This window comes from Aphelocoma coerulescens, chromosome 15, assembly GCF_041296385.1.
Source record: "Aphelocoma coerulescens isolate FSJ_1873_10779 chromosome 15, UR_Acoe_1.0, whole genome shotgun sequence".
NCBI classification, from domain to species: domain Eukaryota; kingdom Metazoa; phylum Chordata; class Aves; order Passeriformes; family Corvidae; genus Aphelocoma; species Aphelocoma coerulescens.
Genome location: NC_091029.1, coordinates 5,371,606 through 5,397,005, shown reverse-complemented (window position 1 = coordinate 5,397,005; position 25,400 = coordinate 5,371,606). Strand labels below are relative to the sequence as shown.

General features: G+C 51.9%; 1 long non-coding RNA gene across 1 annotated transcript in view; it reads left to right on the top strand.

Moving 5' to 3' along the window:
- Positions 1–24,888, top strand: part of LOC138119370 (uncharacterized) — a 35,775-nt gene extending 10,887 nt beyond the window's left edge. Inside the window, exon 2 of the long non-coding RNA XR_011155482.1 lies at positions 23,530–24,888. This is a non-coding gene — a long non-coding RNA (uncharacterized lncRNA). The remainder of the gene's footprint in view (positions 1–23,529) is intronic.
- Positions 24,889–25,400: the final 512 nt, after the last annotated feature.

The following is a 25,400-nucleotide window of genomic DNA, read 5'->3' as shown; positions in this document are numbered from 1 at the left end:
GCTCCTGTAGAGGACTGTTCTAGGCTGGGGGTGGCTGCAAATGACTGCCCTGCCCTTTGTGTCAGCGTGTGGCTTTCTTAAGAGATGGCACTTGAGGGAGTGAACTTTTTGTCTGTCCCCACTTCAGCCTCCAGCCAGCTTTCCAGCTCCGTGTCAGGCACGGGACTCCTTTAGCACACAGTGTTCATTCGCAGTGAAGCCTCTGGCAGCTGTTTTCCTTGGACGCATTCCCTAGATCAAGAGTCAGCACATGTTCACTACGAGACCTATTTGGTAAATGGGCTGAGAACAGAGATAATCTTAGACTAGTTTGGTTTGCATAGGAGCACTGACACAGCTCAGTTTGTGTCTGAATGCTAATTTGGAGCTGAAGTCTGTGTTGGGTTCAGTTCATGCAGCTCCTGGTCACATTGTTGTCACGTGAACATGGATGTGCACATCTCTGGTTGACTGCCTGTTGTCTATGTGAGGATGTTGTACCATGCATAGGGAGGAGAAATGGAAGAAATTCAGTCATTCATAAAAATGAATAAATGAATATCGGTTTAATATGTACTCCAAGACCCTTTTACCTACATCTTACTTATGTGACCTAGAGAAACTTTTTCTGCCCATCTCCCCTGGGGGCTCTTGCCCTTTTCCCAAAGCCTGTCATTATGAAGAGCTTTGGATCTTCTGAATGCATTCATGGTGTAAAAGGTACTGAGGAGTCAGTTTATCCTCTCTCCTGCACAGGTGTCCCCTTTGCCCAAAGCCTGAACATCCGTGTTGGAATATTGCAGCTGAGCTTCTTGGGATGCTTTCACCAGCAACTGTTTAAATCACTATCATCAGACCTCTGCTTTGCCATACTCAAAAGATCACATTAGGTGATTTAACCTGATATTCTGGGTTTAGCAGGCAGATTAGTGGCTGTTAAAATGCAAAGTCATATGCCATTGATAATCTATCACCAGCAGTGAGTCCCGGGTAATTGTCACTTAGTCAACAGAACTAGTCAGGTGCAGCACAGGGGTGCTGGAACGCATGCCCTGGACACGATCCTGCTCCTTTCCAGAGCTTTCAGAGAGCACTGCTTGATGTGTTTTTGACTGTGATGGTGTGACCCAGACTGAGCCCTGCCTGGCCCGTTTGGGACCCGGCCCTTGGCATGAAAGCAGTGTAGTGATACTGTCCCAAAGGCCCTTCTCTTTCATGTGCTTCTGGGATATAAATTCATTTTTGTCAGAGCACTGCAACTGCCAGTTAAATCAATTAGACAAATCCCCTGTATCTTAAGGAAGAGCTGCATGTGAAGTGGAGGAGAAGGGAGGTTCTGTGCAGGATCTCACACCCCAAGCCCAGGCTGTGTGCTGGCTGTGTGCTGGCTGGTGCTGCTGCCAGCTCTGTGCCACAGAGCACTCACTCCCCAGGCCTTCGGCCTCTGGAAACAGCTGCACATCACCAGGCACAGTTCTAAAGCTGCAGGCAGGAGCTGCTCAGGGAGAAGGCTTACAAAAAGGAAAAAGATTTGTGTCTGAACGCCCACGCAGTGCTTTGTGCCTTTACCTGCTCTGTTAGCGGGGGATTGGGCATCCCATCTGTGCCTGGCTCAGCCCTGTGCCGCCTGGGATTTGTGGGTGCTAATAGCAGGAATCCAGTGCTCCTGTGCTAAAAGAGATACAGCATGAAGGCATGTTGTCCTTGCCATGTGCTATTTGTATGGAAGAATAATCCATAAATCAAGATATTACAAGGCTATTTAGTGATTCCTCTACTGTTATACATGTGTCAACAACAAATAAAAGAAGCATTTGATGGCGTTAGTCCATGTGCCAGGAAATCCTCCTGGTTCTGTTCCTTACCTAAGGAAGGGGGGACCTAAGGCTATTTGGCTGAGCAGGCTGTGCTGTGATGCTCCTGCACAGGCAGCTCGTTCTTCCTGAGCTCTGCCAAGAATTTGCTTGTCACAGAGATGTGTAATGTGATTGCAGTGGAAAATACATGCAAATGTTTACCCACCTTTTTTTTTTTTTTTTTTTTTTTTTTTTCCTCCTAGAGGGGAAGAGATCTTGATTAAACGGTAATTAAGAGTGTTTTGGACAATGTGAGGCAGTCTCTCTCCCAGGTGCTTAATAAGTGCCAAGACTGTTGAGTGAAGTGTTTATTTAGCATAGTAATAGGAGGAGGGTTTTGCCAGGCTCACCAGAACCCAGGCTATTGTATGTGCAACCTTGGGCCTGCCTCTGTCCCTGCCACACTGCAATAGACACTACTAAAACTGGTACCAGGCAGAGGTTTCCTGCAGCATTGGGGTTAAAGGGTGGAGAAAGCATCTTGCCTTGTATTGCTGGTATTTTTTTCAAAGATGCTGTTTGCATTGATAGAGTTTTGGATGATGCTCTAGGAAAAAAAAAAAGGAAAAAAAAAATCAATGTCCCAGTGATTGTACCAGGAAGGGCAGTCGATTGGTGAAAAAGCTGCAGCAGGCATATTGGGAAATGGATTTTTCTGCCCTCCAGACATTAACTTGAAATTCTTTGAAATGAGGAGAAAACAGTGTGTGTCAGAAATGAAAAATTAAGGAGGTTAATGTGATGCCTTTTCCACTTTTAATTTCTTTGAGAGAGCCCTTGCCCGAGCCGTGCTCTGCCTTGCCCGCTCCCCGTGGCCGGAGCACTGGGCACTCCCTGCAGTGTCACTGCAGGCTGGCAGCGGGACCAGCAAGGCCACTGCCCTCATGGGTGTGCAAGGCCATTGCTGCTGGGTGTGTAAGAGCAGACACCTCACGGGTAAGCACACTCGGAGTGTTGCAGTAGCTGGATCTCTGTGGAGATCAGCTGCGGGGCTCGAGCTGTTTGCTCCACAGTTAGTGAGCAACAAACTGGGCTCTCTGTAAGGGGAAGGGCACTGAAGTGTTTCCTGTGCCCGAGATGCTGCTGGATTTTCCATAAGGACACGTGCTGGTGCATGCATGCACACTCTCGTGTGCTTCCTGGTACCTTCTCCCTTGCTGGCAGCTCTGTTGCCCGTGGCACAGCACAGTGCTGGCCAGTGCTCCTGTCTGGGCTCTGGGAGGGGAAAGCTGAGCAGGAGATTTCATGGCGGCTTTTTTTTTCTGCTTTGGGTAATTGTCTGTGCTTCAGCCTTTCTAAACAAAATGCCTCTTTCTTCCCTCTGGGGACCACTTTCCCAGTCCCTTGGGTGGTCTTTTTATGCGGGTTTTTATCCACTCTGTGGTAGGCTATAGGCAGCTCTCCAGAGAGCTGGAAAAACCTCTGCTTGCCTTACTCTATTGCAGAGGAGAAAAATGAACTCCCAGGGACTCGATTTTGGGAAATTAAAAAGCAAGACGAACATTAAAAAAGGACGTAAATTACAGGAGGTTTTCTTTCCCCCTGAGCTGCAGGGAGGCCGATTTCCCTGTGCCCCCAGGGCTGGTTGGTGTGAGCCCCCCTCTCCCTGCACTGCAGCAGCCTGCCCAGGCCAGGGGATGCAGACATGCTCTCATTGCAGAATGAGTGCCTGTGGCTTTCTCTGCCTCCATGCAGGCTGCTTTCCACTTCCCTGGGGCCGGCATGCTGGCATTTTCTTTGGGATTGTGGCTGGGGTCAGGATCTATTGGTTTTCTCCTCATGAGAGGTGTAAAGGAACAGTGGTGTTTGATGGCTGTGCATGACCAAAGAGGATAGAGGGCCAGACAAAGTTACGCTGTTGAAAAGCTGCAGTGGTCTTTGCAAGCACATTTTGGATATAGCAAGTGATGTGCTTGTCAAGCCCTCTCTCGCCAAAAAGGCAGAATGAACCTCTGAGGAGGCTGAAAGGAGGAGAAGGTGGCATGAAAGAACTTCTGTGCAAGGCAGGCTAGAAGAGCAGGTTGTCCATGTGGGAAAGGAGTGTTGGGTTGGTCCCTGGGGCTGCTGACCAGCCGTGTGCAGTCATGTGTGGAAGGCAAAGGTTCATTAGAAAACAACTAATTGCTTTCTTCTTGGGCAAGAGCTGGGGGTATGTAATGAAGCTAGCCAGCAGGTTTGAAGCTGGAGTACCTTTGATATCATGCTGTTCAGATATGCCCCTGGAGTTAATGGCTATGGGTTGTTGTAGAAACCAAGACAGAAATGGATTCAAAGGGGACACAGGTGAGTTCAGGAGACAAAAATCTGTTTGGTCACTGGGGATGAAGGTTTGATATATAGTTTGGCTCAGACAGTTCCTAAATAAGGTAATCATTAGGATTGGAGGGCCTTTTCCTGTCACAGGGAAGGGAGCAAACTCCAGTTTCTTGTATTTTTTCCCTAAACATTGGGATTGTTTGAGGCCAACCCTGGCTGGACAACCACTCCTTGGCCATGGGAAGAGGCTCCAGCATGGGAGTGCAGCCATGCTGGGGACCATGGCCTGCTCCTGTTAGGAACAGCCAGGGTTTGGCAAGGACACACTCCAAGAGTGGATCTTTCCTCTCCTCACCCAAGTTGGTTGAGCCATGTGGGTGTAGGCCAGGGCCAGATTTGGCACATTGAGTTTATACGATGGTTCTAACGAAGAGCAGACGTGTGTTTCCTCACCTTCACTGTCATTATTTATTGTGTAACTAGAAGGCAGAGACAGTGGCTACTGCACTTGTTTCCATCTGCATCAAAGTTTATCACTCGATTCATTTCTCCATTTTAGCTTTGCGGAAGTGAAGGAGAAAATCACCAAAGTTAACAGTGAGGTAGCGGGGAACAGCGAAGGACATATGGGTATGTAAGGAAAGCAGATGGCCTATCTGACTAAACCACATCATATAAGTTTATGAGTCAGGCAGGTGCTCTTTCCTGCTGTTTTATAGTGATGTCTTAAGGATTTCCCTTTTGATATACGAGGGCAAATCGTCAGCCGAGCCCTTCTCTATCAGAGGCTAATCCAAAAGTAAATCACTCTAAAGCAGCAGGAGAGAGGTCTTGCAAGGCACCCACTATAGAGATATTCTTTTGTTATAAATCATCAGTCGTGTTCTTAAGGGATTATGCTGGAAAAAGCAAACATTATAAAAAGGTCAAATACAAATAGTAAAAATGAAATAGTTTGTTGCCTTATTCTGTCTGCTCACAGAGGAGATGCTACTTGGCCAGGAGAAGAGATGGCTCTTCAGTCCCAGTGGAGGGTGGCTGGATCTGGGGATGGGGCTGGGTGGAAGTAGACAGCAAGGGATAGTCTGGCTGTGCCCCTCTGGACCTTGGGGGATCTGTTCCCTGGCCTCCTTGGGAGCACCCCTGAGCTGTGCCTGTACCCCGAGTGCTGGTGGTGGGGAGGGGGAGCAGCCTTGCACAGCTGCTGCCTTGCTTGGGTTTACTTCTGTGGAGAGTGTGCAGGTGTTGGGCAGGTGGGGATATACGTGGGTGCCCCTTGAGGCATGGCTGGAGTAAGGCGAGAGGTTTTGCTCAGACACCTATCCCTGGACTGAGCTCAGCACAACCTGGCTGATGTGTGATGCTGTCTCATTGCTGCTTGGGCTGCCACTGGGGAAAGTCCTCTCATCACGATCCAGCTACACGATCACCCTGGGCGTTAAACTGCTTTGCTGCAGCTCCTGGTGTAGTATCAAAACTTGAGGGAAATGTAAGTGAAAGAACATGCCCACTGCTGGCCAGCCATATGGATGTGCCACGGAGAGCTGGTGGTGATGTCAGCTCAGTGGCACATCCTGCTGTGCACTGAGCAGCGCTTCATTTTGCAGGAGAGATTTATTCCTTCTGCCCATAGAGCAACCTGAGCCTCTGCCTCGCCAGGTAGGGGGCACAGATCCAGGCCTCAGGCTGTCCTGCTGGGAAGGTGCTTGGCAGCGATGCCCCTGGGGTCTGTGGGCTGTCTCCCAGCTCTGTGATGGCTGCTCAGCATGCCCTGGTCAAATCCTGCAGTGCAGGGCTGGGAAGCAGGACCAGCACCCCATTAATAACTGCTTGCAGTCCATAGCGCTTCCAGAAAATTGGGTCCCTCATTTGGAGGGTAAGTTGGCCAACTGTGTTCCTGCTTGTGGATGCTGGGAATCCCAGCAACCATTCACACAGGTCTGGGCAACCTGGGGCACTGCCCTCTGCTCTTTTGCTTTTCCCTCTCATTGCAGCTGACCCCAGGAGGTGTTTTCCATGTGACATCTGAGAGGGTTCCATGTCTCTGGGGGAGCAGAGGTGATGCTGGTCTCATACTTTTTACACTGTCACGGGGGAAAGGTGTGATCCAGGAAAGGTGCAATGCCAGGAAACAGCTGTTGCCATTGTCTTCTCCAAATCTCAAAGTTTAATTTATTAATGATGTGAGTAAAACCACCAGAGCTGCTGCTGGGGGCTCTGACATGCTTTGGCTCTTTACCCTGACGTTTCAGCATGGCAGAGTGGCGGGTACCACACACAGGTATAAACACTGCTTGGCTGAGGGAATCCCTTTTCTGTGGCATCCCCGCTTTCCCTGCCCTCTGAAGGAGGGAGAGCTTGATTATAGCAATGGCTGGGCTCTGCTGGGGTGCCGCAGGCTGGTGTGGGCTGGCAGGCAGAGGGGCAGCTGCACGGGCTCCAAGGATCTGATGCTGGGCACTGGTGGCCGCTGCTGCCTTCCCCTGCTCCACGTGTCGGATCAGTAGCAGCATCTCTGCTGCCAGACCGTGAGCTTGTGCCTCTCTGCAATTATGCCGAGGCCGCTGGCTGTCCCTGACACAGACTCGGATTAGGAGTCCCTGTACTGACACGCTGACAGGTCGGCTGTGCTCGGTGTCCAGTTAAGTGTGCGATTCATTGGCACACGCGTGCAGCTGCTCGTGCCCGTGCTGCCCAGCCTGCTGCCAGGCTTGGCCTGTGCCCTGCAGCCCTGTGCCCTGCAGCCCTGTGCCCTTCCCCACAGCCCTGCGCTGGGGATCCAGTGTGTGGCAGGACTCATCCAGCCCAAGGCAGGGCTTGGGGAGAGTTGCTGGGTCTGCAGGACCACGACGCTGCTTTCCAGTGAGGCCGTGTGGGCAGCAGGCTGCTCCCCTGGCTCTGGGGGCTGCCAGCCTGTTGCAATCCCCTCTCCAGCCCCACAGGGTCTGAAGCCTGGCAGCAGTGCCTGGGCAGCACAGGATTTGCCAGTGCTGAGTGCAGCAAGCAGTGTTCTGTGAGGCTTCCCTCAACCAACCAACCATTTTTGTCTCCTGTACCCACACTTTCCAGCTCCAGCAGGCAAAGCTGGATTTTGATGGCATCAGTGTCCATGACTTTGTGTCTTCAGTTTGTTCACAGAGCAGCTCCAGCATTCAGCACCTGCCTGCACCCAGCTTCTCAGAGGAAAACCAGTGCAACCCAAGTATGTTGCAACTGAAGGAAACAAGGTCAAATGCAGGTTGCAGAGGCATTCCTAACTCCTGAATGCTGGATTTGGGGCATGGAAATAATGTCTTTTTAATGTAGTTTAATGCAGTTTTATGAGTCTGTGGGAGCACAAATGATCCCCTTCCTGAGTTTAACATTTATAACTCTAAAACCGATGAAGTGATTTTCTTTGAATTCAACTTCACTTTAAAGCACTGTGTTTTCTTCAGCCTTGGCCTGCTCTGTGGGTTTTCTTGAGGCCTCAGGAGCTCTGAGCCCTCAGAGCTGGAGAGCTTTGAGGGCTGTAGCTGCAGGCAGCTGTGGGCAGGTGTGGAGGTGGCTGTAATGCTGCTGCTTCTACTGGAGCTGCTTTCACTGCTCATTGTTTAGTGCAGTAACTATGTGATAGCAATAACTCTGTAAATCAAACTCATGGTTTTTTCTGAACACAGAACGTGCTTTTGCCCTCTAAAGCGAAGAGAGTGGGAGAGATGGAGAGTTTACATCAGAAATATTTCTCAGAAATAACCAAGAAATTCTGAATTAAGCCTTCAAATCAATATATTCAGTCCAGTTGATGTATTTGCCATGGAAAATTGGGGCTGATCAGTTAACCCTTGGCAAATTTATAAGCAACTGAAAATGAGACTTGCTAGTTAGATATTTCAGTCTTGTCAGTGGATGGGTCCATTGCCTCTGGTGCAGGCAGGTGCCAGTGGGGATGGGGCATGCACCCTGCCTGGGCTGGGGCTTGGGATTGCTCGTGGGCTTTACCCTGAGTGCTTGATGGAGGCAAAGGAGACTCTTTTGTAACATTTCCTCTTCCTTTGAAGAGACACAAACCCAACAAACCTCCTAGGAAATGGGATGCAAGAGGTCAAGTGAATGCAGTGAGATCGCACTGCCAAGTGTTGAAAAATTAAAATATGCAAAACTTTACCTCAGGTGCACAACTCTGACTCTGCCCCCTTGTGCATATTCATTAGAATACAGCCTCTAATTACCTGTCCTAGTGGTGCAAGCCATGTGTCCCTAGGTGCTGGTGTGGGGGGTCCTGTCGCCCTGCACGCTGCAGTGCCACGGGTGGGTTGTGGTTTGAGGCTGCTGTGGTGTGAGGGGCAGAGGCTCAGGCTGGTGTGACTTGCCTGGCACTAAGCTGGGCTGGAACTAAAGAGACTTTGCTGAGGAGCCACCTTGGAGCATGGGATACAGGGCAGGAGGAGATCAGGTGAAATGTACCTTTTCTTGCAAGGTGACAGTGCAAACATGATGTTCCCAGGAAGGAGTTAATATCGGTCTATCTACAGATGTCCTGGTGGAGTGAAGGCAAGCAATGATATTTTGTATCATTTTGATATCCGGTCTAAATTAGGCCCGAGGGAAAGACTGTGGCCTATTTAACCCAGCATCTGTCAGTTATCATTATTTTCAGCCAACTTTAGTAGCTCCAAGTATAAGACTTATATGTGGGGGAGGAGAGGGAAAGAGGCTAGTAGAAGCTGGATTTGGCTACCTCAGCTTTTGTTGAAAGGGTTTGCAGTGGCCTTTTAGGAGTTGTTCCATGAGGTAAGAAACCAGTTATTGGGGGGAGCACTGTGGGTGAAACTGGCTGTCTGGTCACCAGCCAAGAGCTGTGTGGAGAGGATACACAGAGGAAGAAGGAAGGATGTTAGTGAGGTTTCCAAGGACGAGTTTCAGATCTGGATAGGGGTATTTGGTTAGTTGTGTTGCAAGAAAAACTGGAATTTGCTCATAATGTAACCTTGAAAAGCGTTCCCACAGATATGGGTGGCCTTCCTGCTGAGCAGACTGCGAGGTAACAGATGGGTGGGGATGTCTGTGACCTTGCTGATGGAGCTTCTGCTACCACTGAGAACGTGGGTGTAGGGCCCAGGGAGAGCAGGGGCTGGTGTCCCAAGGTGATAGGAGGGTGCTGGTGGGATGCAGCTGTGGAAGAGGCAAATCTCATCTTGGTGGGACTGTCAATAGAGGTAAAATGCTCCACACCAGCCCACAAGCTGGGAGGACCTCACAGGTTTGCTCAGACCCTCCAAGCATTGCATTTCCATCCACCCCCTGCACGGGCAAGAGCCGCTGCAGCAGAGCAGAGCTCAGGCTGAGACAGTGGCTCCTGCTGAGACCTGCTCTGCCGTGCTGGGGAGGGACACCCTGGATGACCTGAGCCTGGTCCTGGTGCTTACCAGAGCAGAGGTGGTGGTGTGGAGTGCAGCCGTGGGGTTCCCAACCAGCGCTGTGTGTGCTGTGCATTGGGAAGGGACGTGTCTGGTCTCCTGCAGTGCTGCTGGCTGCAGTCAGGCAAGCTGAGCAATTTTTTTTTACCTGCTGTCATTGAAACCAAGCAGAAACCCTGAACTCCTGATGACTGACTAATGCAATTGCCCTTTTATTTCCTGATACTTCCTTGAGAAGCAGAGGGACTCCGAAGCTTATGCTGTTGTAAATCCTTGCTCAGGCTGCAGGCATCTAGCTTGGGTGCAGAAAATGGAAACTTCAGTGGCTGGGGAGAAACCCAAGCCTCGTCCTTCCAAGCAGCCTTCTCTGTGCTGTGTGGTGTGGTAGATGCTTGTTTTTCACACACTGGGATGTACTGGATGGATTTGGTTGAAACAGGGACCAGGAGTTCACACCTGCTGTATGGCAGCACCTGGCAGTGCTGCTCCTTCTCTCAGCAGCTTGGGGTAGAAGCTACAAACTGCTGATGACCCCAGTATTGCTTTTGTCACCCAGCTGAAACCTGCAGACTGGGGAACTGCTGCTTGCCTCTTGTGCCGGCCTGGCCCTGTACGATCCCTAATGAAATTTACTTTAAATTCTCCAGAAGTTACAACAATTTCTTTGTCCAGCAAGAAAGAGCTCCCCAGGTCCTGTGATTTGGGGTCAAATCAGCCTCTTCCCATGATGTGGTGAAATAGCTCCTTCTCTTGCCTGCTGGTATCGTGCCGTGATGCTTCTTGACATTGTGCTGGGCTGCCTCCTCTCAGGAGTGGCCTGGAAGGGCCAGTGGGGAGGCAGCATGGTGGGAATGTGCTTTTGGGTGACCAGTGGTGGGTTTGCTGTCCCAGCACGTCGCCACCTCCGGGGTTTCGGGTGTGCCAGTCCTGGCCTTATGCAATCTGCGGAAGTGCCGTGTTGTGTAATGCTGTTGTGTAAGCAGGGCACGGGCGGGTGTCAGGGTTTCGGCACACAAACCATGCTCTGTCATGCTCCCTGCATTTCCCCACCTGCAGCCTGGAGGGGATCTGTCCCAAGAGCTTCCCATCCACTTCCCTGGGGGTGTTGCAGGGACAGGCACCAGAGCAGCTTCTCAGACGGTGCTGTTGGTGGAAGGGTTGTCTTTAGGCTGCAAACAGTTGGCACTCATATCTGACTCCTGCTCCTGTGTGTAGCGCACCTTTTACAGAGACATGGCAGAGTCCAGGGCCATCTTTGCAGGATGTGAAGCTGGCGGTGTGCCTGGACACTAATGAGAATGGCTTTGCAGGAGACTTCTTGTTCAGCCAGCGCTGCCTCTCTCTCTGTCCTCCTGTTCCAGCTGACATTACCATGGTACTGTGCTACCTGTTACGAAGCTGTCTTGTGGAGGGATTGCCGAGCCTTCCACAGCAGTGGCACCTCAAAGGGGTGCTTGAAACAAGCTCGGGGGGAAATGTATCCCCCTGCCTGTGATCTCGCTGCGGTGACAGTGGCGCGGTTGGGAACATGGTGAGCAGGCTCTGAATGTCAGCACATTGTTCGTAGTGAGATACGTGTCATGTCGCATTAGCTCAGGCCGACAGCTACTGGTGGGAAAATATTTCCGTGAGTTCCTCGAAGTGCCCCCACCTCCTACAGGCAAGGACTTGTGCCTGGCGAGGCGGCAGCAGAGCTGTGCCCAGCCACACTGGGGGAGCAAGGAGACCATCTGGTGCCTGCATACGTGGAAGGTCACCCGAGTGTTGTGTCCAAAGGGCAAGCTGCCTGTGCTGGGAGCATTCTCATGGAGAGTGTCTGGCTGTTCAGAAGACAAAGCGCAGTTTTATTCCTTGGTAGCCTCTGCTCAGGGAAGAGGAGGTGGGGTTAGCATGACTTATTTGGTGAAATCCACCGTGCCCAGAATGAAGGGAGCAGCTGACAGTGCTGGGAGCTGAGGAAACCCTCTTGTTCCTGCCCGCAGGCTGCAGAGGCCGGGAGCTGTAAGTGTGGTTCAGGAGCATTTGGAGCAGGACAAGGCAGTCTCTTGTGAGCGCAAGGACCCGCTCAGCACTACACAACCATGTAATGGTGCAAGGATGGAGCTGGAACAGGGCTGCTGTGGGGGAGAGATAAGGCAGGTGGGAGGATGTTTGCTCACACATGTGGAGGGATTGACTTCAGAGTCCCAGGGCTTCACTGGACTGGGAAACTTTTTGGGGATGGTCCCTCTCTAAGTCCTCATGCCCTCATCTGCAAAAATATCTCTTCACCCGTCCTTGGGACTTCTGTGTACCCCTCACAGCTTCCTCAATGCTCTTGGCTCACAGCTCCCCTCTGCCTGGGCTGACTCAGCCCTGCCTGCTGGGCTGGGGGCTCCAGCCTCGAGCATTGCCTGCTCTCCTGACATTCTTACTTCAGCATCAGCTTTTCTGAGCTTTCCCTCTTTATTTTCTTCCAATGTCAGAAAGGTGAGGAGGTCAAACGCTAATGCAGTATTTTTTTCCTTTTGTAAAGTGTACCTAGCAGATGAGGAGTGTCAACACAGATTTGTTTTTCAAGTGTTTCTGCAGGATTATTTTCTTGTTAAAAGTGACAAGGAGGTGCAGAACTGTCGGCCTTTAGCCAGAGATGTCATCTCGTCTTTGCGTAGGTGAACAGGCACGAGATGACAGAGCACCTTTTTGTGGGAAAGATGAAAAGTTGAGCCCAATTTAATAATTTCCTTAAAAACCAAAAGGAGTACATGCTCCTTCTCTTTTCCTGGTCCTCAGTAATGAGAGGCTGGAGAGAGGAAGACCGTGTCAGGCCATAGCTAGTGCAGTGTGTTTATGCAGAACTGATGTCAGTACTGAGGGGATGGTTTGAACAGGGTTATTCATCTATGGCCTTTCCAAGTTCCTCTGCATCTTTTGACAGCAGAATCTGATGATGGTTTCAGCACAGATCAGGTGCCACTGTGTAGCTGGCAGTATGGACCATGTGGGGAAACCATTCTGGGTTTCAGCTGCGCTCTCAGGACCTGCCCAGGAAGCTGCCCTGTGCTGGGTGCTGCCAGCTTGACACAGATAAACCCCCTTGCAGCTCCATGGAGGGGCTGGGTTTTGGTCCTGGTTGCACGTGCCCATTGGAAGCCCAGTGTGTGGCTTCCTGTGAGCCCAGGCTGTGGCTCATGGCCTGTGCCAGGGCTGACGAGGAGGAGGAGGGAGCAGGGATGGGTTGGGGGTGTGATCCTGCTCCTTGGCCAGCCTGGCCATGGGCTGCCCTTCAGCATGTGGCACACTTCCTGGCACCAGGGAGTCGAGGAGACACTAAACGCTTGCTTGGGTCCCTGGTGCTGATGTTTTCTGGCAGTTAAAGGAACTAATAACTGACTTGCCACTTAACAGAGTTGTTGGCTGTGCTTTTGAAACTCCCTCTGCTCTGCACAGCTTCTGGTGACCCTCCAGGAAAAGGAGCATTGTTGATCAGTGTGATTGAGTCTGGGATGGAGCTGAGGGGGCTGGACTCCTGTGGATGGCTTGGCTCCGGCGCATGGACTGAAGCTTGGGTGGTGTGGCACAATGCAAGACCAGTCCTGGGGCTGGTGTGAGACCAGGTTTGGGGTTTGTCATCTGGGTCAGCAGAGAGGCAGACCTGAGAGTCCAGGATGGCTGGAGACATGGCTGGGTTCCAGTTCCCCAGACCACATCTCCTTTGCTGGATTCATACTGGTTCATGCTGGTCACCCTCCCTGTGGTGCGTCGGCTCCAGGGGAGGTGTCAGCCGGCGGGAGCAGAGCGGTGTGGAGGGGGGTGAATCAGTGCATTCTTTTGTCATGCTTCCAAGTCTAGAAATTCAGCAACTTTGGAGAAAGCTGCTTTTAGAGGAGCAATAAAAAGGCAACTGACTCACATGGAAACAACATCAGTGGAATAAAAGGGGAGAGGCTTGGACTGCTGCAAGGAGACTCTCTGGTGGGGGGAGTATGCTTAGGTCTGTGTGGTGGACATGCAAGTATTGAAGCACCCGAGATGTGTCTGGCCTTGTCCAGAAATGAACTAGCAGAAGTAAGTAATGTACATCCACCTTCCCATGAGTTCTGGCTTTGTTAACAGTGATATCATGCCTTGCTTTTAATAGCTTTTGTAATCACAGGGCAAGGTATTATTTTAAAATCGAGATAATTCTTTTGTTTGAAAAAAACACCCTAAAAGCCCTGAAGTGACCTTTCATTCTAAGTGAAGGAGCAGGCGGGCTGATGGCTTTTTCAGATAGGAAGAGTCAGGGCAGAGAGCAGCCCGTGCTGGCCAGCACTCCGAAGCGGGAGCGCTGCCGGCAGCGCACACTTGGCCCTATTGTCTCTGCTTGTATGGACTAGTCGGTGGGAAATGAGGTATTTCCTCCTCGCAGCCTGCTCTGTTGGAGCGCTGGAGGCTGGATCCTGCCCTGCCCTGCGCCACGGTGCAGCCCTTGCAACGCCGGGCTTTGGGGAGGCTCTTGCTGTGGGAGCAGGATCAGCCTCTCCACCAGGTGTCTGGGAGGCTGTGACCCTCTGGGGCTGCTGGGGCATCGTTATTTAAACATGTTCTGATTAGCCTGCACTGTAAATCCAGCATTTTAATTCTTTCCATATGTAAGATCCAATCTAATAAGCCAAAGTTTAAGACCATGCAATCTATTTGGAATAACCATATGGATTAGGAGTCAGACTGTGCTTTTCTGCTTCTTGTATTTACACTAATAGAGAGACAGTTGCTAATGTGCATGTAGCTTGTGCTGGTACCCATTTTTTAAAAATATGACACCAAATGGCTTGCATTAAAATATTTGAAAAGCAGTAAAACTGTGAAAGTTCCTCTCTTGCGCAGACACAGACACATCTGTGAAATGAGGCGTCTCCACGCAGCAACATTCCTGTCCCTCCCTGTAGGCTTATCAGTGGGGCTGGAGACCTCTGCAGGGTGCTGGGCCAGCCCAGTTCCCCCCAGCTGCACCTGCTGAGCCAGTTTAGACCCTCTGGGCATGAGGGAGAGCCGCCTTTGGGGCAAGGAGGACCTGGCTGGATCCAGACCTCTCCTGCAACGTCAGGAACTGGAGGAACTATGGCTGTGGAGAACCTGGGGCTGCCTATGGTTGGTTGGCTTGGCACGTGGTGCTGACTGTGGTGTTGTCACCCCCCACTCTCAGGGTGGATTCCAGCTGGGGTTCACCCAGCTAATGCCCTCCCATGGGCCAGAGAGACGTCCAGAGAAAGGAATAGCAGAGCTGGGAGCTGGCCACTTACTCAGCTACTGAGGTCTTTGCATTCATCAGTCATTTATTTTACTGGTTTTTTCTGCTATTTCTTGGTTCTCTTGGGCAGATCCCCAGTTTGAGTCTTTCTCAGACTTTGTGTTCCTCTATCTTTACATTGCTATGGATTTGAAATATCATTTAAAAAGAAAGCCAGCAGAGCTGCTTTTGAAGCTTTATTCTTGTGCTCTGAAGTGAGCATCCCTCGGGAGGTCAAACAAGCTTTTGATGGTCACCTCTTCTGCAAGGACCTGCCAGCACTGGGGTTGGTGGTGGGGTTTATGGGCTGTCATAGGGTCCCCAGCCCCTGGCAGTGTCCATCAGGCTTCAGAGTTGGTGCAACCTTCATGTCCATACTTCATCCATTGCTTGTTTCTTGTCAATGAAGTGATCACCTCATTATGTCCCTGCAGCTGATGGAACAGGGACATTGTGAGTGAGGCTGCTGAGGAGGCTCCAGTGTGTGTCTCCGAGGTGAAGGCAGTCACTTTGCTCACTGCTCATTGCCTCTGGCTTTGTCTGGAAGGGGGGTGGGATAGGCTCCCCCTGCCTTGGGCAGGTGGGCACTGCTTCCCCCCAGGGGCTCTCTGAAGGTCTTGCTGAGTTCAGGGGGAACAGCATCAGTCCCTGCTGCACTGGGGAAGTGCTGGGGCAGGGAGCAACATCCTCTGTCCTCATCTCACAGCCCTCAGCCTTCTGCATGGATCTGGTGACCACACATGGCCAGAAGCCTCTCCCCTCTCTTTGAGGTGTTTCTTAGAGGATGTGTTTTGACTGAGGGTAAGAGCCTGTGCTGGTGGCTCTTCCCAGGGCACCAAAAGCATTTGGCCCAGGTTTACAAAGAAGTTGGCTTGTCATGGGAGCTGGAGTCAGACCTGGGTCTGTGCGAGCACTGGAAAGCATTTCTGAGTGGGAGTTGCACTCTGTCATCCTTCATTTGCTCAGACAGAGAGGAGGGAGTCAGTGTGAGACACGGCAACTTCTTCCTCCCTGTCTCCAGCATTACTCTAAATGCCAAAATGCAGACCTTTTGGAATGCACTGGCACTGTGGAGAGCACCAGCCTCTAATTCCATACGGCATGGAAATATCCCCAGGTAGCCTTCACAGGCACCCAGAGCTGCCTTGAAGGTGTCAAGGAATGCTGCTGCTGCTGCTCTGTGCCCGTGTTGGGCCATATTGAGGAGCTGCTGGGCTTGGCTTCCTGAGGTGAGCAGGGAGCCTGGGGGAGACATTCCCAGTGCTGGGCTGGAAGTGGTTTATTGAAAGGAAAGGATCATATTACACTCAATTTTTGCTGAGTTTATCTTGGTTTTTATCAGATTACACACAGGATAGCTCATCAATATTGTGATCCTGCTGACATGTAAGTGAGCCGCTGCATAATTCATGGCTGCTGCAGGGCTCCTTGCACTGGGAGGCACATATTTAATTAGGCACCTTACCATTCCAGTCTTCTGGAGCAGCCTCAGGATCGCACCCATGGAGATGGATGCAGTGGCCCTGCCTGTGCAGCTCCTGGCCGCCTTGGAGGAGCCATGCTGGTACTGTCCCTGGCCCCAGCTTGGGGACAGAGACACTATGTCATGGCATCATGGTGCTTTCCAACAGGCTCCTGGGGAGAGGAAATGTCCCAGCAGAGATGAGAGGTTCTCTCTATCAGGCGTCCTTTGGCCTGAATGAGTGGTGTAGCACATCTTTGCACTCCGGTCAGCTGTACTGTTTGAGGAACCGTGTTATCCATAAAAACACCCCGTCCTTTGTTAGTCTTTTCAATTTCAGGTTCCTGCTGCACTGAAATCTGGAGCTGAATTATGTGTTTTGTGGCAAAGTCTTCCTTAACAACTGGAAATGTTTCACTCATCTTCTTCATCTTGGGCTGGAGAACCAAGTCAGTGGCTGGCTCTGCTGCCCCTCTCCAAACCAGCCCAGCTCTCTGGGATCATTATCAGATCCCTGCTCAGAATCTCCCTCCTGTGGCAAGCAGGGTCCAGCAGGGCAAGGACCCATCACCGGGGTTCAGCAAAGGACCCTCCCCAGCACTGGTCTCTCTCTGGCTGGGTTCAAGGCAGTGTGTGTATCTTCTTCTCACAGCGTGCTTGAAAATGTATCCGGGATAGGGAGAATTCTTTTCCATTTTTGTGGTGCTTCCCTCCATTAATTTTCTGGTTGTAGTACATTACTCATGGATAATTAAGAGTGAGCTATTAATACAACAGTTAATATTCAAGTGCAGTGAAGAGGAGAGAACAATAAGTCAAGGAATCATATACTACAAGACATTTTAGTTTAGTGATGCAATTTTTTTTTGCTGGCTTTGGCTATCAGAGCATAGTGCTGCTTCCATTTAAGTATGGTCCTGAGAACTCCATTTATTGATAGAATACAAATAGGACATTAAATCAAGGGAAGTGAATTTGAATTGCTGGTCATATATACAATTATAAACGGGATTGGCTACTTCTATCTAGTATTTTGTATCTTAAGTTAGGAGAATTATGTTAGGGACTGCTAAAGAGAGTTTGAAGTGTTTTAAAATTAATGAGATTGAAGTCTGTCTAGGAAAAAAAATTAATGTTAAAATGCAGCACTTTAAGGATGAAAAGATGGCTTTGGAGAAGTGGTTGTGCCTTGTCCAGATGGAGGAATGTGGGGAGTACAGGCTGTGCACTGGCATCAAATAAACACATTCTAGCCTTAAGTGCTCCTCCCTCCCCTGCCGTCCTCACTGGGATGGATGGATGGATGGATGGATGGATGGATGGATGGATGGATGGATGGATGGATGGATGGATGCCAGCTGCAGAGAGGAGAGGGGGACAATCCCCTGTGCCTGGCTGGAGGGTGGCTATGATAGAGCTCATCACCGTGTTCACCACCCTCCTCCCTTTGCAGTCGTGGCTGGCTGCTTCCAGCCCTGCTCTGCACCACCCAGTGATGTGCCTGCAGAGCCCCCGTCACGGTGTTTTGGGGGTTGCTGGGAGCATTCTCCTGTCCCCCCAAGGCCAGAGGTTTGAGTGTCCTCTGTCTGCAGTGTGCTGCTTTCTGGGGCAACTCCTCCTAGGGCATTTCAGGTCAGCCTGAGCAGAGAACACCTTGCATTGTCCTTGTGCTGTGGGTCTGCCTCTGCTTTGGAGATGAGGAGGGAGGTTCGGGTGCCTGACTGTGACCATGGGGAACGCACAGTGGATGGTGGCACCGGCAGTGCACACATGGCCAGAGGTCACACTCCCTGGCAGAGGGCTTGCCTGGGCTCCCAGCTGTAGCAGGGGCACGAGGGATGGGCACAGAGGAGGTGAGATCCCCCTGTGCCACGTTGGGTGCCTCAGGAGCACCGTGCAGCTGCCAGTTCGTGGCACACGTGTGCTGGCTGTGAGGAGCAGTGTCCTGTTGTGGAGCTTCTCTGTTTCCAAAGGCTGGAGCAGAGTGCAAGTGAGTGTGCACGGGGAGGGGTATGGGTGCATGAGCCTGTGTCTGAGAGCAGGGATCTGGGGGATGGGGAGGCTTCAGCAAACAGCTCCTTACCAAAACAGCCCTGACCTTTGCAGGGCTGGAGCTGTCTGATGCAACAGGCTGAACCTTTCCAGGCTTCAGCTCCAACTTGAAATGCTTCAGAGCAAAATTGATGGCCACAGCACTGGCCCCAGAGCTTACATCCAGCGCTTACCGAGCCGCTGCTGGGGGTGGGGAGAGGGTGCCAACAGCCTGGTGTGGGAGCCACAGTCTCTGCTGTTCTCATGTGTAGCTGGATCGGTGTTGGCTGATGCCTGTGAGGGCTGGGTGCTGTGGCATGGGCAGCTGCGCTCCCCTGAGCCCTTTGGGGCACAGAGGAAGAGCTGAGGGCACAGGAAGAGGCCATGTTGTGCACTCCGGAGTACCAGCATGGTTTAGAGGGATGGGTGGAGGTATTCATTTTGACCAGAGGGAAGGGTCAGCGTGTTCCTGATGGGGACTCATACCCCGTCCATTGAAACCAAGTGGGAGGTCATTTGCAGCACCTCTGTTGTGTGGGAGGGAGCCGCTGTGCCCTGGGGGGATCAGTGCCGAGAGGGCTCCTTGCTGCCTGGCTCTCTGGCAAAGCAGCGTTAGTTACAGAGATGCTGTTGTTTCTGTGTCCTGTGGTGAATAAAATTCAACAACTCTTTATTTCTGAATGACAGCCCAGGGACTGCACTTCTGCTCTGGCTCGGTGTGAAGTGGCTTCATCCCAGCGCAGCTCCTCTGGGGCCTGAAGCCCTCGATTCATTAGTTGTCAGGCTCGTAGGTGGATTCTGCATTAGGCCTTTAATTTAGTGTATTGCCATGGGCTACTGACCACATGACACTGCTCAAATGTGAGCAAATCTAACGAGGATCCAGGACTGCTCTTTAATTTGGTGAGAATAACAGAGTGAGCATGGGCCCGGAGAGTGTTAATCATGAAGGAAAACTGGCTGAAACCAGGTCAGCTGGTGCCGGTTCTCAGTGCAACATGATGGAGAGGGAGCACGGGGGGTGGGGGACTGGAAGTCCCACTCCACCAGCAACAGGAAGCGCCATGGCCACAGCAGTCTTTACCGCTGCCTTTTTTCTTCCCTGTGGCCCACAGATCCCGTTTAGTGGCCAGGGTCTAGAGGGGCTGCACTCAGATCCCCAGCCTGAGGCGGTCTTCCAGGGTCTGGCAGTCCCCTTGGTGCCGTGGGAAGGGGCAGGTGCTGCTCCCTGGCTGTGACAATCCAGGGGTGCTGGGTGTCCTTGTGGGAGCTGGTTCCAAAGGCCAGTCCCAGCTGCCACGTGCCTGTCCCTCGGTCCTGCACCAAATTCTGTGGCACAAAGGACCCGGAGTCACTGGCTCCTCGTGGGAGCAGCAGCGAGTCCCCACAGTTAGATTTGTTCTGTCCAATAAACAAATCCACACCACTCTCCTGCTGGCTATTCCTGTCTGGGGCTGGCTCCCCTAAGCACGCATCATGTGGATTTACTGTGTTATCCTGGAGTGGTGCCTGAGCTTGGCTGGCTTCCTTAAACCATCCTTTTTGGAGGGGTGGGCTTTGAGAGAGGGGCAAAGGAACCCTCTGCGGTAACTCCTGTTGACTGCAGTGACCAGTGAGGCAGAACTGATCAACTGCAGGTTTCCCTGCTGCTGAGCTCTGCCAGCAAAGTGCTTACATCTGCTTTTGCACTAATGGGAACTTTATGGACTGGCGTGTCCCCCCTAGGAGCAAATTCCTACAAGGTCAGAATCCAGAAAGTTGCCACTTGACACCGTCTGTGAAGTCCTGAGCCAGCCGGAGGAGGCCAGGTTGCACAGAGGACCTTCTGAGGCAGCAGATCTAATGCTGTCACCTGCAACTGATAGCCTGGAGGCCCCCCCCCACGCCACTGCTGCCATCCCACTCCCCAGTGGCTCCTCCGTGCTGGGCCATGCTGCCCGAGGAGCTCTGTGGATGGGTGCCAAGTCGAGCAGGCACTGAGTTGCTTGGCACACAGGCAGCCATGGTGGCTGTCCTGGCAGAGTGGGCTGTTCTCTCTGTGCACCCAGAAGGGGATGATAGGGCAGTGCTGCTCCTGCTGCATGGTCTGGGAGTGTGGCTGTGCTGCCACTGGCCAGTGGGTGCCAGCTGAACAGGGCGGCATCGGGCAGCAGTGGCCCGGGACAGGCCGTGCACAGGGAGCACAGGTGCTGTGTGGTGAGTGCCCCAGGTACTGAAACCATGAAATTACTGCTTTGAGGCCCTGTATTTTCCTGAATTTAATGAACAACCATTACACAATCATGTTTATTAAGGTGGTTAATATTAGGTTTGTGTGGAAGAAAGTTTGCAGAAACATAACCTGCTTCTGTGCAAGAGTTACTGTTCATTTTTTCAGGACATACAATCAGCCTGGACAAGGCCTGCTGAATTGCAGCTGCTTTGGCAGCCTGAGTGTGAAGGATTGTGGAAGCTCTCCGATTAACTGTCTCTTTTTTAATCTAATATTGCAGGGCCCTAATTGCTTTGACTTTGAGTAAGGAGAGGGTGGTTTCTGTAAGGGCATCCCATGGCGCTCTGTGTGGCCACTGGCCCTGGACAGGGCACTTGGGGTCGGGTCGCCGGTGCTGGTGTGTTCATGTGCTGTTGTATGTCACATATTGCTCTCCTGGGATGTTGGTCAGGCTTTGTGCAATGCAGCTGTGGCTGGAACCACCTTCTCATTGCCCCTCTCCTGAACAGGACCAGCCAGCAATGAAGGGCTTCTGCAGCCTGCCCCATGGGGCACCCACGGGTGTTCACCCTGTGCTGGCGGCTGCGGGCGGTGAGCGAGGCAGGCGTGCTCCTCCCCAGCGTGGCACCTCTTCTCCTTCCTTCACCTTGCTCAAAGCTTTGTTTGGCTTCAGCTCTTTAAAACAAATCTTGTACCACCTTCTGGGTGCCCCATGGCACAGGGGTGGCTGGGATGAGCGATGTGAGGGCCCTTAGGGCATTTCTCTGGTTCCCAGCCCCAGGTGCAGGCACTGCCCTTGTCCTGTCCCAGGCACAGCTCTGGTACACAGATTGCCATGCTCGGGACCCCTGGCCACAGCAGGGGATGGGCAGCTCCTGCAGTTCCTCATCCCTGGAGCTGTGACCACCAGGTCTCAGTTGGTGGGAGTGGGTTCAGGTCCCCCTGCCTGATGCCGGGAGATGGATGCTGGTGGTGATGCCTGGAGAGGCCGAAGGCTTCTGTGCCAGCCCAGCTCCCCAGCTCTTCCCGCTGCTGCTTCGGTTTGCAGTGGTTTGTTAAGTGAAAGGCGATTTCAGAGCAGGCAGCAGTGAATAAATTCTGTTTTTCTCAAGCATTTAGTGTTGCTTTCAGTTTGCTTTGATGATGTCTTCTCACAACTAGTGTAAACAGACTGCGCAATGGGGAGCACTCACATGTGTACAAGAAGCTGCACATGAAAGACAGAGGCATCTTGAAAGCCATAATAACGCTCTGAGTGCCAGTTAAAGGATTTGTCACTAAGAGCACTTTACAGATAGAAAGAACTTATTAACTAGTGTGACTAACAGCTTGCAAGGTTTAATTGATGTGTGTTTGTTGTCCTTTTATATCTCTCCCCCTTGTCTTCCTCTTGGCACTGATTCCAGCAGTTGCTGGTGCAAGAGCAGTAACCTCAAAGCAGCCTGAATAGGTACCAGAAATAAAAGGGAGGCCAAGCCCTGCCCTGAGTGCCCCCGGGTCTGGGGCTACAGCGGCTGTGGGAGCTCGGCCCCAACATCCGGATTCCCCCTAGGAACTGGGGCTGGGCCTATTTTCTTGCTCAGGGTTCTGTTATTCCTCCCTAAGTGACGCAGAGTTTTTGAAGATAAAGCTTTTCAATGCATGAATAGGATGGATAATGAATGTTTCTGCCAGACAGACTGCTCGTTGCAAGATTGATTGACTATTAAGGTCATAACGCAGCAGCCACCCACACGAAGCAAACAGGCTAATGTTAGACTCCAGGTTAAGCCGAGAGTTGGTCAGCTGTCCACGGGCACAGTGGGGGCTTCCAGTCATCTGTCAACAAGTGATTGATTGATGTGGACACCTTCCAATCTTATTCTGATGATTCTCAGCAGCTTGCCTGCCTGGTGGCCATTTTTCAGGAGTTGGCAGGACTCAGACCTCCAGGACTCCAAGCGATGACTGCATGGGGGTTAACCCTTTCCTTTGATCCCAAACGCCTTTGTTGCGGGCAGCGCATGGGGGAAGGATTGTATTTGTGAGCCTCAGTTACGAAATACACCGTGAAACTCCCTGAGTGAGAGCAGTGCTTTGGCTTTCAGTTTCTAAGTGAGTTGGCCTGAGTGAAGCTGCGAGTGGGGATCTGCAGAGAATCATCTGGAGCAGGGCAGGTACAGTGCTGTACTTTGTGGGCATTTTAATGTGCACTGGGTAAACTGTGTGCATCAGAGCTCCAGGAGCAGCAAGGCAAAACCAGGTAGGAGGGAGTCTGGTATTCAGAAGGGGAAAAAAAATAGGATTAGCATGGACTTGTTCTGGTGTGAGAGACAATGAGTTAAGAGAGCTCTTCTGGTTTTAAGGATTTCTCCTGGTTCAGTGCTTTGAATTCACCAGAAGTTTGTTGCCTGGATGCTGGCTTTACGTGTGCATGAAGAGGACTTTATATATCTCTCTCTGTATTATTTTATGTACATGTTATACTTGCTGTGTGCCCACACACGTGCTAGTGGGAAATTGAAGTTATGCATGCCATGTAGTGCACGTTTGCCATCTGTAAACAACTTCAAGGGTCCTCTGGTTGCAGCGTGTGACCTTGTATGTTTCCTTGTCTGTTTTCAAGCAGTTTTAGTTCAACTGTTTGGAGAGCCCTGAAGCCTGCCTTCACCTTTCCATGCACTTTCCATCTATGGTTTTAGCATTCCTAACGTACCCTAAAAGCCTGCTGTGGGGAAACGTCAAGAGCCTCTTCTCCACGAGTTGGATCTTTATGCTCAAGTGCATTGTTGAGTTTTGATGGTGTGATCCAAGTGCTGTAATGTGGCAGAGCTGGCACAGAGCTATTGAAGGCGACAGGAGAGCTGTGCTCAGCTGCTCTGAGTGCTGCTGTGTTGTTGTGCACACCCTTCCCCAGTCCCAGCAGTGGGCTGCAGTCTGATATTTTTCCCATGGAAGATGGTGCCTGATCCAGGACCACTTAATGTCAGTCTCTCTCCTGGTGGAGCAGGGATAGGGTCTGAGCCAGAAGGAGCTGCTGGGAGCTGAGCTTCCATGGCTGTGACTGGGTTCTGCTAATCCTCTCTTCTCTCCATCCCTTGCAGATGGTGGTTCCCGCTCAGATGGTGCCCCCACGCAGCACCACACTGGCCTTGCTGCTGACTGTCTCCTGGATGCCAAGAACCATCTCCCACTGCCAGGCTGGGCAGTGCCCTGCTCGGAGCTGCTGCCCTGGGCAGGCTCCGTGGCAGCAGCGCTGACCTGCACCTAAGGAAGAGCGGTGCCCAGCACCCAGAACGTTTGGTACGAGTTTCAGCTGGCCCCATGGGCAGGTGCACCATGGTCATGCTGGTGGAGAGGCTTCTCCCAGGCCAGCATCAGCCCCTTGGCCAGAGAAAGCAGGGCTGTGCTGGGGAGGGAATGAATGACCTGTGCTCCTGTAAACTGAAACAGGGGACTGAAATGCCATGTGCCTGCTGCAGAATTTTTCCAGGGCACAGCAGAGCCATGTGTAGAGCTTCAGCCGTCTTGTCCAGAGCTCTGAGGGCTGTTGGTCTGAGTATATGAAAGATCAAGAATTTGTCTCTGGGGCCTTTTGGAGCAGCACCATGGCTTTCTCCTCTTCACCTTTCACACCCCACACTCACACGTGTGTGCTTAGTTCCTGCCTGGTGAGTCAAAAGGACCTGTGTGAACCAGGGGAAGGTCTCTGATAGTGGAAGATGAGTCCATGAAAAGCAAGTAGTCAGTTCTGTCCGTGGAGTAGAATCACAAATTGCTTTTCTTCCCTCAGGCATCCTTCCCTCCTAGGCCTTGGCCAAAGGGCACCACCACTGGTTGCAGCACAAGGTCTGGGCATTTTCAGTAAAGCTCTCTGCCATCATTGTTTTTAACATGTGTGGGCAGATGCAAAGTGCTCTGGTACTGCCATGAAGTGCAGTGGAAGTGTGGATGTCAATGAATATTGTTCCCATTTTAGCTTTTGTTGAGCAGAAAGTGGCTTGTTTGGGCATGGTCATGCCACGGAACACTGGTAGGGCTGGGAGAACCCAGCCTAGGTCATTCATCCCTAGTAGCCTGTGTCCTCTGGATGTTGACTATCAGCCAAGAAGGGATGCTGCTGAGTGCTTTTCTGCTGAGTGCAGGTGGTAAAGAGTTGAAAGGCACCAGCTCTGCTCGCTGACAGCTCCCGCTCACCAGGGTGTGTGGAATTTCTGTGGAGCAGCCCCAGACAGATGCGGAGCAGTGCTGGTGGTGCATGGAGAAAGCCTTCCCTGTGCTCGGGGAGGGGCACCAGGGTGTCTCCTGCAGCTCATTATGTAGAAGGGAGAGACCTGTAGTTATTTCTCCTTGACTGATCTCTGATCTGGCACTGATCATTAAAATGGTTTTGTGTATTGGAGAGTCACACTGAGGCAGGTGCACTCGACTTTAGCCTCCCTCTGGGTTCCTGCTGCCCACAGTGCACAGCCCCCCAGGCAGAGCCTGTAGCCGGGCAGAGCCCGAGCGAGGCCTGCAGAGCCTGGGAGTAGATGTGGCAGCCCTGCTATGGGATGGACAAGGGCTGGGAGCGAGCAGCTTGGCCGTGCTGCCTGCTCCGCCAGCAGCCTCGGTGTCCCTGCGGTGTGAGCCCAGCCAGCGTGGCCTCGGGGCTTCTCCTGAGGCAGTGCCGGTATAATAACACTGATGAAAAGCTGATTAATCCTTGTGAACGAGCCGCAATAGCTTCCCTCTAGAACTGAAGAGATTACCACTGATTTGTCATTCTGATTGTTTCAAAGAGACGTGCAATTAGTTGCTCTAATTTAGCTCCGCTGCCGCTCGCAGAGCGGCGTGACAAGGGCGCTGTAATCAGTGGGGCTGCGATGGCAGCCACTGGTGGTGCAGCTGTGCCGACACCATTTCACGCGCGGACCGCGGCCGCCAAAATGGCTCCCGTTCGAAGGCCCAGGTCCCCTCAGTGCTGTGTGGCACT